Below are 17,269 nucleotides of genomic sequence, written 5' to 3' on the forward strand. Positions count from 1 at the left end.
CTCTTTGTATTGAATCTGTTGCAAGTTACAAACCTTAACTTGGAGTTGAATCTGCGCTACTTAGACAACCTGAGGACACAAGAATTTTTCGGAAAGAATAAAGCCCTTTGGCTCACCAGGATCATCCTTGTTTGATCAATTATAAATATTTTTGGGGATTGTAAAAGAACAATAAAACAAACAACAATATTTTAAACCATACAAAAATTGAATATGATTTTGGAAGAGTCATGAAATAAAATATATTCCACAATTTCTGCAGTTCATCCATTTTTCTCTCATTGTTGGTAACAAAATAACATTTCCAATTAAAAAACCCAAAATGCAAAGAATATGTTACGTCCACCCACTCAGTTTCTAGAATGTTCTGATACATTTGCTGCTCCAGATTTAATAAGAACATAAGAACATAAGAAATAGAAGCAGGAGTCGGCCATACGATCCCTAGAGCCTGCTCTGCCATTCAATAAGATCATGGCTGATCTGATCATGGACTCAGCTCCATTTCCCCGCTCGCTCCCCATAACCCCTTATCCCCCTATCATTCAAAAAATTGTCTATTTCTGTCTTAAAATTTATTCAATGTTCCAGCTTCCACAGCTCTCTGAGGCAGCGAATTCCACAGATTTACAATCCTCTGAGAGAAGAAATTTCTCCTCCTCTCTATTTCAAATGGGCAGCGACCCCTAATTCTAAGAAATAAAGGTGGATTTTCTAAACATTTTTGCATGAGGATGGAGACTCTTTCAATAAATCCCGGAGGAATGGATGGCTAAGTGGGTTAGTGTTCCTGGTCTGTTAGCTGGGCTTAAATCCAACCTAGACTGGTGGAATTAAACTCGTTCCTCTCTGTTGTTTGTACGATTCTTACACGGAATGCGTTTGGCCAGTCCGAAGCCGTGGGCATAGGCTCACAGCTCAAAACTCTGAAACAAAAGAAAGATTTGCATTTCTATAGCGCCTTTCATGACCTCAGGACGTCCCAAAGTGTTTTACAGCCAACAAAATACTTTTGAAGTATGGTTACTGTTGCAAGAAACGTGGCAGCCAATTTGTGCACAGCAAGCTCCCAAAAACAGCAATGCAATTGTTATATATGTGGACTTGTATTTACTCTGTACAGCCACCAGAGGGCTCATCCCCTGGAGTCGCAAGGGATCCCATAATCCCTTGGGCGCACTGGTATTTAAGGAGGCTTCACAGGTTGGAGAGGCACTCTGGAGACCTGCAATAAAAGACTAAGGTCACACTTTACTTTGAGCTCACAGTGTTCAGTCTGGCTCTTTCTCCATACATAACAGTGATAATGGCCAAATAATTGGTTTGGTGATGTTGATTGAGCGATAAATATTGACCAGGACACCAGAAAGAAGCCCTCTGTTCTTCTTCAAAGTAGCATCATGGGATGTTTTACATCCACCTGAGAGAGCAGGTCTCTCCGTCACATCTGAAAGTCGCCACCTCCAAAAGTGCAGCACTCCCTCAGCATTGCACTGGAGTGTCAGCCTAGATTTTTGTGCTCAAGTCTCTGGAGTGAAACTTGGAACCACAATTTTCTGACCCACAGGTGAGAGTGCTACCCACTGAGCCACAACTCATGCATAAAGTTATTGTCTCTAATTTTAGAACTAATTGTAAGAATTTAGAATTAATAAACACAAAAAGACCATACGACTAACTGCTTTAGGATTTAGACATGTCATACTGGTGCAACAGGAAGGGCAGAGTTTGGTACATTGGGGAATGTTATTTCTGTGGGCTAGGTGTAGTGAAATGGATTTTGCTACACTGACTGCACAGAGGAGATCATCCAACTCAATAGGACTGATAGTCACCCCCACCCCAATAGACCACCCCAATCCCCCGACCCATCAGGGTCTATCTGGGCTTCATCAGACGACCATCGTTGGTGAGGCAGACGGCTCGACATTGATCTCTTCGCTGAGCTTCGCTGCCCGTGCAACCAGCAACCTGCAGCTGTTGCCGAGTATCTCGGTCCGGGCACGCACTGGGCGAGCAGCGGTGAGTCTGGCCCAGGAATGTGCCAAAACCAAAATCTACCCTAAAGCGGTCATGCTATTGATTGATGCAAAGTACGGTGCCATAACAACTGCTGGGGATGTGGGCACTGTGATTTAATGCCCTTTCCTAATTGCTCTTAACTGAGTGACTCAGGGAGCTGTTCAGAGTCAACTACATTGCTGTGGGTCTGGAGTCACATATAGGCCAGGCTGGGTAAGGACGGCAGATTTCCTTCCCTAAAGGGCAGTGAAGCAGATGGAATTTTATGACAATCTGGTACTAGCTATTTCTTTACTGATACTTACATAAGAACATAAGAAATAGGCGCAGGAGTAGGCCATATAGCCTCTCGAGCCTGCTCCGCCATTTAGTAAGATCATGGCTGATCTGATCTTGGCCTCAACTCCACTTCCCTGTCCGCTCCCCATAACCCTTGACTCCCTTATAGTTCAAGAATCTATCTATCTCAGCCTTGTATATATTCAATGACCCAGCCTCCACAGCTCTCTGCGATAGTGAATTCCAAAGATTCACGACCCTCCGAGAGAAGAAATTCCTCCTCATCTCTGTCTTAAATGAGCGACTCAGAAAGTTGTGAACCTGTGGAATTATCTGCCACAGAAAGTTGTTGAGTCCAGTTCATTAGACATATTCAAAAGGGAGTTAGATGTAGCTCTTACGGCTAAAGGGATCAGGGGGTATGGAGAGAAGGCTGGGGTGGGGTACTGAGGTTGAATGATCAGCCATGATCATATTGAATTGCGATGCAGGCTCGAAGGGCCGAATGGCCTGCTCCTGCACCTATTTTCTATGTTTCTATGCTTTTATGACCTCTTATTCTGAAACTATGCCCCCTAGTTCTAGATCCCCCTGCCCCCCATGAGGGGAAATACCCTCTCTGCATCTATCCTGTCAAGCTCCCTCAGAATCTTACATGTTTCAATAAGATCACCTCTCATTCTTCTAAACTCCAATGAGTACAGGCCCTTCCTCCTCAACCTTCCCTCATTCTGCATCCCAGGAATCAACTGAGTGAACCTTCTCTGAACTGCCTCCAGTGCAAGTATATCCCTCCTTAAATAAGAAGACCAAAACTGTACACAGTACTCCAGGTGTGACCTCTACAACTTGCGTTTTATTCCAGGTTTAGTTATTAACTGAATTTTAATTCCTCAGCTGCCACGGTGTGATTCTGAACTCCGTGTCTTGGGATATATGGGAAAGCAAATTGTGAGGAGGACACAAAAAATCTGCAAAGGGATATAGACAGGCTAAGTGAATGGGCAAAAATTTAGCAGATGGAGTATAATGTGGGAAAATGTGAGGATATCCACTTTGACAGAAAAAGTAGAAAAGCAAATTATAATTTAAAAGGAGAAAAATTGCAAAGTACTGCAGTACAGAGAGACCTGGTGATGCTTGTGCATGAAACACAAACAGTTAGTTTGCAGGTACAGCAAGTAATCAGGAATGCAAATGGAATGTTGGCCTTTATTGCAAGGGTGATAGAGTGTAAAAGCAGGGAAGTCCTGCTACAACTGTACAGGGTATTGGTGAGACCACACCTGGAGTACTGCGTACAGTTTTGGTCTCTGTATTTGAGGAAGGATATACTTGCATTGGAGGCTGTTCAGAGCATGTTCACTAGGTTGATTTCGGTGATGAGGGGCTTGACTTATGAAGATAGGTTGACTAGGTTGGGCCGATACTCATTGGAGTTCAGAAGAATAAGATAACATATAAGATAATGAGGGGGCTCGACAAGGTGGATGCAGAGAGGATATTTCCACTCATAGGGGAAACTAAAACTAGGGGGCATAGTCTCAGAATAAGGGGCCGCCCATTTAAAACTGAGATGAGGAGGACAGATTCTCTCAGACAGTTTTAACTCTGTGGACTTCTCTGTCCCAGAGAGCTGTGGAGGCTGGGTCATTGAATATATTTAAGGCGGAGATAGACAGATTTTTGAGCGATAAGGGAATAAAGGGTTATGTGGAGTAGGCAGGGAAGTGGAGCTGAGTCTGTCATGTATTCAACCAGCATTGTAACCCATGTATAAGCTGACCTAAGTTGTACACCGTGAGAACACTGACCACTAAGTGGGAGACACTCCTAACCTGGACCTTCAGGTATAAAAGGGGAAGCTCCACCCACCTTCATCACTTGAGTGCTAAGGAATAAAGGACAGGTCACAGACTGACCTTCTCTCAAGCATGGGCCTCGTGTGCATTTATACTGTGTAGTAAGGACGTATCAGAGTCCATGATCAGATCAGCCATGATTTTACTGAATGTTGGAGCAGGCTCGAGGGGCCATATGGCCTACTCCTGTTCCTATTTCTTAAGTTCTTATGTTCTTATTACTAGTCCAGTAACATAACCACTGTGCTGCCATTCCCTCTGATTAAAAACACACTCACTTGAACGTAGCCTTCCACCTCAGGCATCAGTGAGTTACCTCACCAGCGACTTTGGCCTGCAGAATGCCAAGCCGAAAAGCACATCAATGGTTGACCTACTTGTCGCAGTGATATGACCAGATCAAATGTTAAATCTCCGATAAAGAATCGTAGCTTGGTCAGAGACCAAATATCAATGACAGGCCAAAAAGAACAGCAAGGCAGTGGGGGAACAGGAAAGCAGGTGAATTGGTTAGTTAGACAGATTAAGTAAAAGAAAAAAACTGAAGATTGGAATATGGAATAATGCTTAGAAATAATGCAAAAATAATAGATATGGAAGAGAGAGGCATTGTTACAAGCGAAAGGCATTAATATTGCTGTATAATAGCAATACCGGGAGTGAAGGAAAGCAGTGGCTGTTGGGTCAAAATTCGGTGATGCCACATTTGAGGCGGTATCACTGTCTGAATGGAGATTTTACCGCCAAGCGGCAGTTGCTGTCACCAACCGCAAAATGTAGTTTTGCCGCCTGAAAAGGGGATTGCAGCATTAAATCAGGCGTTGTGCGCTCCTCTGGAGGCGGCAAGTGGGACGGCAACATCCAGGCACCAATCATAATGTGTAACCGAGCCACAGACGCGTTGCCGCCACCTGCATTCAATGGAAGCGGTGATTGGGCGCGACACCGCCTGGCACGCGTATGCGCTGAGATTGTGCCGACGGGGAGACCACAGCCCCGGACATCTCGCAGGCTCTGCCGGGAAGCTGCAGAGATTGTGTCGACGAGTGACACGGTGCCCAGGGCAGCCACCCGGTGTCGGCAGAAGCGGCTCGACATGACTCGGTTGCTGAGGGCAAGCGTATTTTACATGAACCTGAGTATGCCCTGCTCTGAGCTCAATGTGCAGTCTCTCCTCAATGCGAAGGTGTCTAACCCCAGGCTATACTTGGGTGAGGCCAGATGCAAGTTTCGCATTTGCAGCCTCACCCACTGCAAAGGCCTGCACGCGCTGTGAGCCTTGCTGCTCTGTTGTGGAGACCCATCCCCTCATCTTCTTACCTCCTCAGTCTACATATGCGTCTGGAAGATGCTATCCTCACAGCAACTGTTAGGTCCTCGCCCCCTCATTCAAGCATTGCCACACCAAGTACTCGCAGCTAATAGAAGTTACATGACCTTTACAGAGTCTCATACACTAACGTGTTCTGAACTATGTAAGGCACTTTGGACAGACGGCGAGAAGGGCAGGCCAAGCTCGCACAGATCAGACGAGACCAAATGCAGACCGGAGGAGGGGACTTTGAGGTGCAACCTCTAACTCCTGTGGAGGAACGTGTCTCGGCCCTGATGGGCGCACAAGTGGGCGCAGTGGCGGTGGGTCAGGCCAATCCCCCTCAGGACAGTGACGGAATGTTGAGTTCCTTTGCAGCCTCTAGCAAGCCACTTAGCCCTGACACTACAACCCTTCATCACGTTCCCCATGGGACTGGCATTTCCGAATGCCTTTCCCAGTCCTAGCCCCCTCCCCTGCAGGTCAGCACTCTTCTCTGGCTTTGCGCTTTCAGATGATGGCTCAGAGGGCCAGGGGCCTGCACGTCGGCCTTCCACTGTGGGTGACGGTGGTAAGGAGGAGGAGGCGGAGGATACCTCTCTGGATGTGACAGAGGATGCAGCGGCCTCAGAGCGTGGGGCCAGCAGCTTTGTGGCAGAAGGCGTGGTCGGAGAGATGGAGGTGGGTGATGCTCTGGGACCCGGTAGCCTGCAGCAACGCCACGGGGGAGGAGAAAGAAGGGGGCCAGCTCCCTGGAGGGTGAGTGCGTGCCTGAGTGATGCGCAGCACGCCTCTGACGATGAGCCCGAATTGGAGGCAAGACAAACATTGCGGATGCACTGCGATCTGCTGGGTGCATTGTCAAGGGTGCCCGAGAGTATCGATGCACTAGCTGTGAGGATGGAGGAGTCCGCCTTAACTGTTGCACAAGCCTCTCAGCAGCCCGTCGAGCCCATCCTTGGTAGATACCAATGGATACTGGATGCTTCGTGACCATCGGGTCCCAGACATGGTGGCATGGGTTATGGCTGACATGGCAGTAGCCATTGAGCACCAGGCCGATACTGTGGTAGGCCGGCAGACTGTCATGTCATCAGTGCGTGGTGGCACCAATCAGCTGCAGACCCAGTCTGCTCTGGTGCAGAGCCAATTTAATGCAACGCAGGCACTGACTGCTGCCATCGTGTCTGGGCCCCATCAGTTCAACGGGGACCAAACATTGCCGAAGCAGGGCAGCAATCTGTGCTCACCCAGATTGCTCCAGATGCTGAGGCTGTGCCCAGGGGAAGTAGCAGCGTGCCGGGCCTGTTGGAACATGATGTCCTCTCTCAGGACGACATCACTCCGCCCTTGCCCGTTCCGCTCTCTGCAGCCCATCCACCGCAGAGTGCTGCCGTCCATGCTGAGGTGATGCAGTCCACAGCTGGTCCTTCCAGGGCCCGAGCAGTTGGGGAACCTCCTACTCGGTCGTCAGCTGTGGCAGTGGTGCCAACAGATTGACCTTCTACCAGCCTTACTACAGGCACTGAGACCCCATTGATGAGGAGCTGTCGGCTTGGGATGACGGAGAAGGGACGGGGTGGAAAAGCAGTGAGAGAGACCAGTAATACATGTGTGCTCATGGCCAGAGATGGTGACCTTGCTTGAATAAAATAGTTGCACATTGTAAAGGAGTAGTCTCTATGAGGGGGGGTCAGGTTCCCTTCTGACCAACTTGAGCAGTTCGAATCGCTCCCACTCCCTTGGGTTCTAGACTCTGGATTTATTTGGGGGGTGTGACAAAAGTGCAAAGGACACTGGTTTGATGCAAAAGAACTTTGGTTTTATTACAGTCAAGGAAATACAAGCTTATTACTCTAGTAAGAGAATACAAGGCCAAACTTACAATCGTCCTGATAAGGGACAATACAAGGAAAGGTACAAGGTCAAACTTATAATCACTCTCATAAAGAAGCATACACGACACATTCAAAGGGGGTTACAGTAAAATTATACCTCGCACCTCCCAATACCTAATTCTAGCTAGGTTGGACTCCAGGGCAGGCAGGGACTATGCTTACCAATCCTTTTGACAGTTAACGGTAGATCACAGTTTTGGGGTTCGCTGGATGTGGTAAGGTCTGCTTGCCGTACCCCGAATGTCGGAGAGGACCTCTTGCTGCACAATCTTCAGTTGGGTTGAGTCCGCTGATGCGGTAAGACGCGTTTTGGATCTATGGGGTAAGTACCCATTTTCTTTGGTTAGAAATAGGTTTCTACAGTCTTTTAGGTAATGTTTTACCCATTAGTATGTCAGGACTAGATTGTAGAGTGGGAACTTTTCGATTCTTCGTTTTTTTCACGTTGGAGTTTTGTTCGAGTTTGGTCAATCGCGGTGGTTTTCCGTTGGTACCACATTGATTGTGGTCAGTTGCTGCCACCTTGGTGATGTTCTTCATTCTTTCAGGACTTCAGGACTTCGAGGCTGGAGAAGTTAGTTTACAACTGTCGCGTTGGTTTCTCTCCTTGTCGTGATGACACAAGCGTGGTCTTGGTTGTATAGCCAAGTATGTCATCTGAGGTAGTAGCAGCCTTGTAGCTACCCAGCAACCTAACCTCTGTTAAAAACAGGGGCCAGTTATACGATTTCAGTGGTTCTAATCTTGGCGCCAAATCAGTTCAAAATCCTTTGTATACATTTGGCGGGCTTGGCTCTTTGTAATATTTTGGCGGGCTCGTTAAAAGTTGATATGTTTTGGGTGAGTTGATGTTCGAAAACTGTTTCCTGATGGAAATATTAGTTTGGTAATTGCAATGTCCTTTTGTGCTTAGTTTTCACATACAGGCTCGATTGGGCCTCTTTGTGATGTATATGCTGAAATGGTTTTTCAGACCCATGTTGATGGGTAGCTTTATCTGGGTGATTTTGTGATGGTAATGTCTCTTGTGGAGAAGGATTCTTGAATACTCATTCCTCCAGACAGGTTAACTTAGTCCTCACACCCAGGTAGCCTCATTCAATCAGACTGTCTCCTGAAAGTTCCTGAGGCTCGCCCACAGCCTTGAATTTGTCTTTTAAAAATACAAAATTCTATTAAAGTTCGTAGTTTCTTCAATAAGCGCTTTGGAGTTCCAAACCTTTCGGTAGATGGTCCCAAATTACATTTCCTTTCGAAGGAGCCCAAACACTGGGGAGGTTCTTATGAATTTTGCACCTCCTTCAACTTGCATTAGCCATTAAAGAACTGTGTGATCGTGAGCAGAGATGGTGTTCTTGTTCGAATATGAACTAATGTAAATAGTTGCTCGTGGAGTGGGTGATAATCTTTCAAGGGGTCTGGTTTCAGTTATTGTTTGCTGTGGATGATGGCATTCTTTAGTGCTTCTTTACAGCTCACTATGGTAAATATTTTGTAAATAAAAATTATTTTAATTTGTCACAATGTTGTCTTGGCATTTGTGTACACGGAGGCTTGGAGGGTGGGACACGATGTCTTCAGCTGATCGGCAGGTGAATAGGCTGCCCATTCGGCACATCTTGCATCATTCACTGGAATCGATGCGCAATGAGACTCTGATGAGCAGCCCCTGCAGTCACAACAGTGTCAGGCTGCCTCCTCCTCGACTGACGACTCCTTATCTTCCTCCTTGTCATCGATGTTACTCTCTACATACTCTGCTGGCACCACTAGAGGGTGCAACTGTGGGAGGCCCAGGCAGGAGCTGTATAAAAGGCTGGTCACCACATTGCTGCCTCATTCTGAGTTACAATAATGAGACAAAGGTCACAGCAGTTCAAGCACAGCACTAAGCATCGTGGAGTTATTCTACAGATAAGTAGAGACGTATTACTCCTCATCGTCATCAGCCTCCGGAGGTGGATCATCCATCCCTGCTGGTAATGGCTGGACTCTCATGATGGCCACATTATGCAGCATGCAGCAGACAATGGTGAAGATGGAGACGTTATCAGGTGAGTACTGAAATGCCCCTCCAGAGCGGTCAAGGCAACGGATTGGCTGCTTCAGAACTCCGATAGTTTGCTCGATAATGGTCCTCCTGGTTGCGGTGCGGCTGGTGTTGTATCACTGCTCGGCAGAGGTGGTGGGATTTCGGAGGGGTGTCACCAGCCAGGTGGCCACACCATATCATTTGTTGCCCAGGAGCCAGTCATGCCCTTAATACGGTGGTTCGAACAGTCGTGGCATACTGCTCTCATAGAAACATAGAAACATAGAAAATAGTTGCAGGAGTTGGCCATTCCACCTTTCGAGCCTGCACCACCTTTCAATAATATCATGGCTGATCATTAACCTCAGTACCCCTTTCCTGCTTTCTCTCCATACCCCTTGATCCCCTTAGCCGTAAGGGCCATATCTAACTCCCTCTTGAATATATCCAATGAACTGGCATCAACAACTCTCTGCAGTAGGGAATGCCACAGGTTAACAACTCTCTGAGTGAAGAAGTTTCTCCTCATCTCAGTCCTAAATGGTTTACCCCTTATCTTAAGACTGTGTCCCCTGGTTCTGGACTTCCCTAACATCGGGAACATTCTTCCTGCATCTAACCTGTCCAGTCCAGTCAGAATTTTATATGTTTCTATGAGATCCCCTGTCATCCTTCTAAACTCCAGTGAATAAAGGCCCAGTCGATCCAGTCTCACCTCATATGTCAGTCCTGCCATCCCAAGAATCAGTCTGGTGAACCTTCGCTGTACTCCCTCAATAGCAAGAACATCCTTCCTCAGATTAAGAGACCAAAACTAAACACAATAGTCCAGATGAGGCCTCACTAAGGCCCTGTACAACTGCAGTAAGACCTCCCTGCTCCTATACTCAAATCCCCTAGCTATGAAGGCCAACATACCATTTGCCTTCTTCACCGCCTGCTGTACTTGCATGCCAACTTTCAATGACTGATGTACCATGACACCCAGGTCTCGTTGCAGCTTCCCTTTTCCTAATCTGCTGCCATTCAGATAATATTCTGCCTTCGTGTTTTTGCCTCCAAAGTGGATAACCTCACATTTATCCACATTATACTGCATCTGCCATGCATTTGCCCACTCACCTAACCTGTCCAAGTCACCCTGCAGCCTCTTAGCATCCTCCTCACAGCTCACACTGCCACCCAGCTTAATGTCATCTGCAAACTTGGAGATATTACACTCAATTCTTTCATCCAAATCATTAATGTATATTTTAAATAGCTGGGGTCCCAGCACTGAGCCCTGTGGCACTCCACTCGTCACTGCCTGCCATTCTGAAAAGGACCTGTTTATCCCGACTCTCTGCTTCCTGTCTGCCAACCAATTCTCTATCCACGTCAGTACATTACCCCCAATACCATGTGCTTTAATTTTGCACACCAATCTCTTGTGTGGGACCTTGTCAAAAGCCTTTTGAAAGTCCAAATACACCACATCCATTGGTTCTCCCTTGTCCACTCTACTAGTTATATCCTCAAAAACTTCTAGAAAATTTGTCAAGCATGATTTCCCTTTCATAAATCCATGTTGACTTGGACCGATCCTGTCACTGCTTTCCAAATGCGCTGTTATTTCATTTTTAATAATTGATTCCAACATTTTCCTCACTACTGGTGCCAGGCTAACCGGTCTATAATTACCCGTTTTCTCTCTCCCTCCTTTTTTAAAAAGTGGTGTTACATTAGCTACCATCCAGTCCATAGGAACTGAGCCAGAGGCGATAGACTGTTGGAAAATGATCACCAATGCATCCACTATTTCTAGGGCCACTTCCTTAAGTACTCTGGGATGCAGACTATCAGGCCCTAGGGATTTATCGGCCTTCAATCCCATCAATTTCCCTAACACAATTTCACGCCTAATAAGGATATCCTTCAGTTCCTCCTTCTCACTAGACCCTCGGTCCCCTAGTATTTCTGTAAGGTTATTTGTATCTTCCTTCGTGATAACAGAACCAAAGTATTTGTTCAACTGGTCTGCCATTTCTTTGTTCCCCATTATACATTCACCTGGATCTGACTGCAAGGGACCTACTTTTGTCTTCACTAATCTTTTTCTCTTCACATATCTATCGAAGCTTTTGCAGTCAGTTTTTATGTTCCCGTCAAGCTTCCTCTCATACTCTATTTCCCCCCTCCTAATTAAACCCGTTGTCCTCCTCTTCTGAATTCTAAATTTCTCCCAGTCCTCAGGTTTGCTACATTTTCTGGTCAATTTATATGCCTCTTCCTTGGATTTAACACTATCCTTAATTTCCCTTGTTAGCCACGGTTGAGCCACCTTCCCCGTTTTATTTTTACTCCAGACAGGGATGTACAATTATTGAAGTTCATCCATGTGATCTTTAAATGTTTGCCATTGCCTATCCACCGTCAACCCTTTAAGTATCATTTGCCAGTCTATTCTAGCCAATTCACGTCTCATACCATCGAAGTTACCTTTCCTTAAATTCAGGACTCTAGTCTCTGAATTAACTGTGTCACTCTCCATCTTAATAAATTCTACCATATTATGGTCACTCTTCCCCAAGGGGCCTCGCACAACAAGATTGCTAGTTAGTCCTTTCTCATTACACATCACCCAGTCTAGGATGGCCAGCCCTCTAGTTGCTTCCTCGACATATTGGTCTAGAAAACCATCCCAAATACACTCCAGAAAGTCCTCCTCCACCGTATTGCTACCTGTTTGGTTTGCCCAATCTAAATGTAGATTAAAGTTGCCCATGATGACTGCTGTACATTTATTGCATGCATCCCTAATTTCTTGTTTGATGCTGTCCCCAACCTCACTACTAACGTTTGGTGGTCTCTACACAATTCCAATTGCGTTTTCTGCCCTTTGGTATTCCGCAGCTCCACCCGTACTGATTCCACATCATCCAAGCTAATGTCCTCCCTTACTATTGCATTCATTTCCTCTTTAACCAGCAACCGCAGGATGAAGGCATCGTGGCAGCTGCCAGGATAGCGGGCATTGACAGCGAGGATCATCTGCCTGTGGTCGGAGATCAGCTGTACGTTGAGGGAATGGTAGCCCATTCGATCGCGAACACCTCTCCATTGTGAGGCAGCGACCGCAATGCCACATGTGTGTAATCAATGGCCTCCTGAACCCTGGAGAAGCCCGCTATCCTGGTGAAACCACGGGAGCGCTCATCCTGGCTCTGCCTGGACATGCTGAACTTTATGTAGTCCATGCGTCGGCTGTAGAAAGCATCAGTCACATGGCAAATGCAGCAATACACTGCAAACTGCGAGATGTCGCATATGTCGGCCTACAGGAGACTGGAAGGAGCCGCTTGCATAGAAGTTGAGGGCAACTGTCACTTTCACTGCCCCTGACAGCGAGGTCCTGGTGCCGATGTCAGCTGCCAGGTATGTCTGCAGGAGGTGGCAGAGATTGGTGACCACCTCCTTGCGGGACCGCAGCCTTCTTATGCACTGCTCCTCGGACATATCAAGGTAAGAGTAATGTGCATGGTAAAACCTGCGTCTGTACGACCTCCTGCCCCGAGGTCTGGGGCCTCTCCTCTGGTGTGGACGCACATTGGCCTGAAGCTGTCTCTGTAGCCGGCGTCTTTCAAGTCTTTGCCACAGGAAGATGTGGTATGCCATCACTGGTCCCGTTGAGTTGCAGAAGGTTGCTGTGATGTGCTCGTCACCAATGGATCCGACCTGAAACCCACTAGTGTATGCGAAATGCTAGTTGTGAAGCTGAGTAGTCGCAGCATGCCAACACCTCCGTACTCTGCGAGGAGAGAAGGCAGCACTGACTGCGACCTTGGTGGCCCGGCTGTAACTCCCTTTTAATACCGCTCCAGAATCGTTACCGCGACTTGCGAACGGCAACTTTTTGTGGCGTGTTCCCCTCCAGACGGTAAGTGAGGCGGCCAAAGTGAATTTGGCGAGACCGGCGCCAAGGAGGCATTGCAGGCGGACTGATGTCAGGATTTCCATGGCAGTAGTCGGCGGGGCGGCAAATGGTTACGCCCTTGAAAAAGGGCAACCGAATTTCTCACCAGGCGGCAGCAGAGCCTGACACCCCGTTGGGACCTCAGTCAGGCGCTATCAGCTGGCGGTAGCAACCGAATTTCGACCCCTGACAGAGAAGTGTTAGCAAGTCAGACATGAGGGGACCGAGTCCCCTTTCAGCAGGTACTGCTTGGGCTTGTGGGGCCTGGGAGTTGTACGTTTTCCAATTTCGTCAACTCTCTACCGGGTGCGTGCACTGTACAATTTTCCGTACCTGGATGTCCATCAGTCAAGCAGCCGTGCAAGAACTTCATTTACAATCATAGAACGGTTACAGCACAGAAGGAGGCCTTTCGGTCTGTCGAGCCCGTGCCGGCTCTCTGCGAGAGCACTTCAGCTAGACCCACTCCCCCGCTCTTTCCCGACAGCCCGGCAATTTATTTTCCAGCAGGTACTTATCCAATTCCACTTTTGAAAGCCGCGATTGAATCTGCCTCCATCACCCTTTCAGGCAGTGCATTCCAGATCGTAACCACTCGCTGCGTAAAAAGTTTTTTCTGCATGTCGCCTTTGGTTCTTTTGCCAATCACCTTAAATCTGTGTCCTCTGGTTCTTGACCCTTCCACCAATGGGAACAGTTTCTCTCGATCTACTCTGCCCAGTCCCCTCATGATTTTGAACACCTCGATCAAATCTCCTCTCTGCTCTAAGGAGAACAGCTCTAGCTTCTCCAGTCTATCCATGATCTGAGCACATATACCCCCAGGGGCTAGACTTTCCACTTTTGTGCAGATCGCCCAAAAATGAACGTCATTTCCAGCGTTAGCCGTTAATATGGGCTTTGAGATCACCGGATTTTCGCCCATTTCCAAAACCCCAACTTCCCACTTTATAAAATGGGCGTTACTGCGAGCGATGTGACGTGGGTGTTAGCGGTAAAATTTTTGCCCTGCTGCTGTAAAAGGTCGCCGTCCATAGCAACGTCATGGCAACGGTCATTTCCCGCGTTTCAGGAGGTCAGGGGTCATCAATACATGCGCAGAAAAGGAGAGAGAGAGAGAGAGAGAGGGAGCAGAGAGGAACTGAAAGCATGTGTGGGTGTGTTGTGTTGTTGTTTGCGTGTTGTGGGAGGCCGGAGGGAGATTCACCAGCAGCAAAAATAATTGAGTGCACAAATAACGTTGTTCGCACGGAGTTTTTGTGGAAAAAAATAACAGTTAAAATGGAAGAGATGGGGGAAGCGACACAGCACACTGTGGAGACTGAGGATGCTGGCGAAGGCAGTGAGGTGGGGGAACGAAAACGAGCTCAGAGATTCTCCGACGAGACAAATGCCCCCCTCCTTCAGGAGATGGAGTCACGCTGGGGTCAATTGACCGGGGGGTGGGCATGGGAAGCCTACCCCAAAGGTTTACCAGAAGATTTGGGACGACATAGCCGAGGTGGTCTTGTCGGCGGCGAAAGGGGTGCGTGAGGGGAACCAGTGCTGCAAGTGCTGGAACAACCTTGTCGGATCCGCCAGTGTAAGTATCACATTTATTTACATGTACTTATATATTTATATAATTTGAATTGTATGTTTAATGAGTGATTAAAATCAGATGTGATGTCCTGGGAATATACCGGGAATGTTTTACTCAAAGTCTGCGTTGACGATGTACGTCTTTAGGTAAGTAATGATCATTTTCATAATAATCGATTACATCTGTCAGTTATGTGTTGCATCAGTCTCTGTGACAGTACCTAGCAATGATCTCATGCAATGATGTCATGCCTTGTCGTGCTGGTGTTACCTTTTACAGAAGAAGCTTTCGAGGAATAGGGCCGAGCAGCGGCGCACGGGTGGCGGGCCACCAGTCATCATCGAGCTCACCGACATCGAGGAGCGGGTGCTGGTACTAGTGGGGAGCCACCCCTGGTCATGCATGCAGCAGCAGAACCTGATGTGATGCCATGTGAGTAAAGTATACACCATTGCATGATGTAAAGTCAATAGATGCCACACCCACTCATATCCGAACAATAACAGATGATAAATGATTGATAAAGGTGTTATGTAAATAATGATGGTCTTATGAAAATCGCTGCAATGCAGAATTTGGTTATGGTCATGAAATGTGATGGCTGTGATGATTTTGATAGTGGTGGTGCTTGTCGTGCAAACGCTGTGTGTAGCGTTAGAATCACCTTGTGACCCTAGCACCCCCTTCTCCCCTAATAATACCCCATTTATGTTCTGTAGCTCAGCCAGCAACGCAGCCCCATGCAACATCACCGAGCCAAGAAGCTGGGGGTCCGGGGCTGGAGTCGCCGGAGGTTCGTCCATCTGGTGCTGAAGACCCCCGATTATTGCCCGTGGAGCTGCAGGGTGCCTTCTCCACGGATGACAGTGCCGACTTCGAGGAGCCTGCATTGACAAGCTCCATAATCCATTCGACACCGATGACATCTGGTGCTCCTGCGGCCATGCCCTCCGCCACCGTGGAGGTAGCGGACCCAAGCACCTTGCCGCAGGGCACCCCAAGTGTCTCCATGACGGCACCGACCACGCGGAGGTTGGTTCGACGCAGCAGGACTGCTCCACGAGTGGCAGATCTGAGTGGGGACATGGTAGATTTGTCCAGGAGGAGTGTTGACATAGGTCAGCAGATCCTCCAGACAATGGAAAGCACATCTCAACAGCTGGCCAGCATGTCCGCCACCGTGACCGAGTACGTGCCGCGGATGGCGGAGGCCCTGGAGGTGATAGCCAGGAACACTGGTGGCAGAGGGCTCCCAGTGGTCCTGGAGCACGGCACTGCACCCCAAGGTGCCGCACCCCCATTGCCAACGACACATGAGTGCCAGGAGGAAGGTCTTGCTTCTGGCTCGGAGGACATTCCCTCCTCGGGACCGTCCTCGCCCGTATCCGCCCAACCAGCGGATCCGCCGTCATCCCCGCCAATGAAACAGCGCCTGAGGAGCTCCTCAGCCGGGAAGCTTGGAGTTGGGAGGGGAAGAGGAAGGGGTAGAGGTGGGGAGGAGAAGTGAGGGGTGGGGAAAGGAAAGTGAGTTGCATGGCCGCAGGAGTTGTAGTTGTGAGAGTACTTTTATGTTGTGGTTGCTAATTTGTTGGGAGGTTTGGGGGAAGTGGGGAGGGGTTACCTTGTTTTTTTGCATTTGTGTTCTATGATTATGAAGTTTTGTTTGAAATGTGAGCACTTTTATGAATGATATAAATGTTATCAATTTGTTGTGGGGTGGGGTGTTTTTTACAATTATAATTATAGTTTTATACAAATGTTCTCATTAAATGTTTTTTATTTCACATAACCTTGTTGCGCATTGTCTCAGATAAGATCGCTTCTCCCTGTAAGTGCGTGGGGGTGTAAGTTCTCGTCCTCCTCCTCAGTCTGCCACCCCTTTGATTGGGCACATAATGCTCTTCAATAAACCTTCTGTCATCTCTAGTCTGCAGCATGTGCGTGGTCATCAAGACAGACTGAGAAATGACAGGCCCCATTACAATAACTGTCAGTATTATACCTATTGTTCACAAACAATACATTTACCGACTAAAGCACCTAAAATAACTTCAAATCGTCCACAGTATGATAAGATATTTGTTCAGATGTACAAATCACCTTAAAAGAACAGCACAGTATATCAAAACTCCCCAGAACTTGAAACAGCCTTTTATATGAACCGACCTCCGATTGGCGTCCGTAACGCTGGGTTTAGTTCAGGTGAGAGCAATCTTTTGTCAGCGTTTTTTTTGGCGAGCGTTATTTTCGGCAATATGTGGGCGAGGTGCCGAAAGTAACGCTCGGCGATATTATGGCCGTTAGTTTCGCCCATTCTGATCTTTACGGCA

Source organism: Pristiophorus japonicus, chromosome 13 (genome assembly GCF_044704955.1).
Source record: "Pristiophorus japonicus isolate sPriJap1 chromosome 13, sPriJap1.hap1, whole genome shotgun sequence".
Classification (NCBI taxonomy): domain Eukaryota; kingdom Metazoa; phylum Chordata; class Chondrichthyes; family Pristiophoridae; genus Pristiophorus; species Pristiophorus japonicus.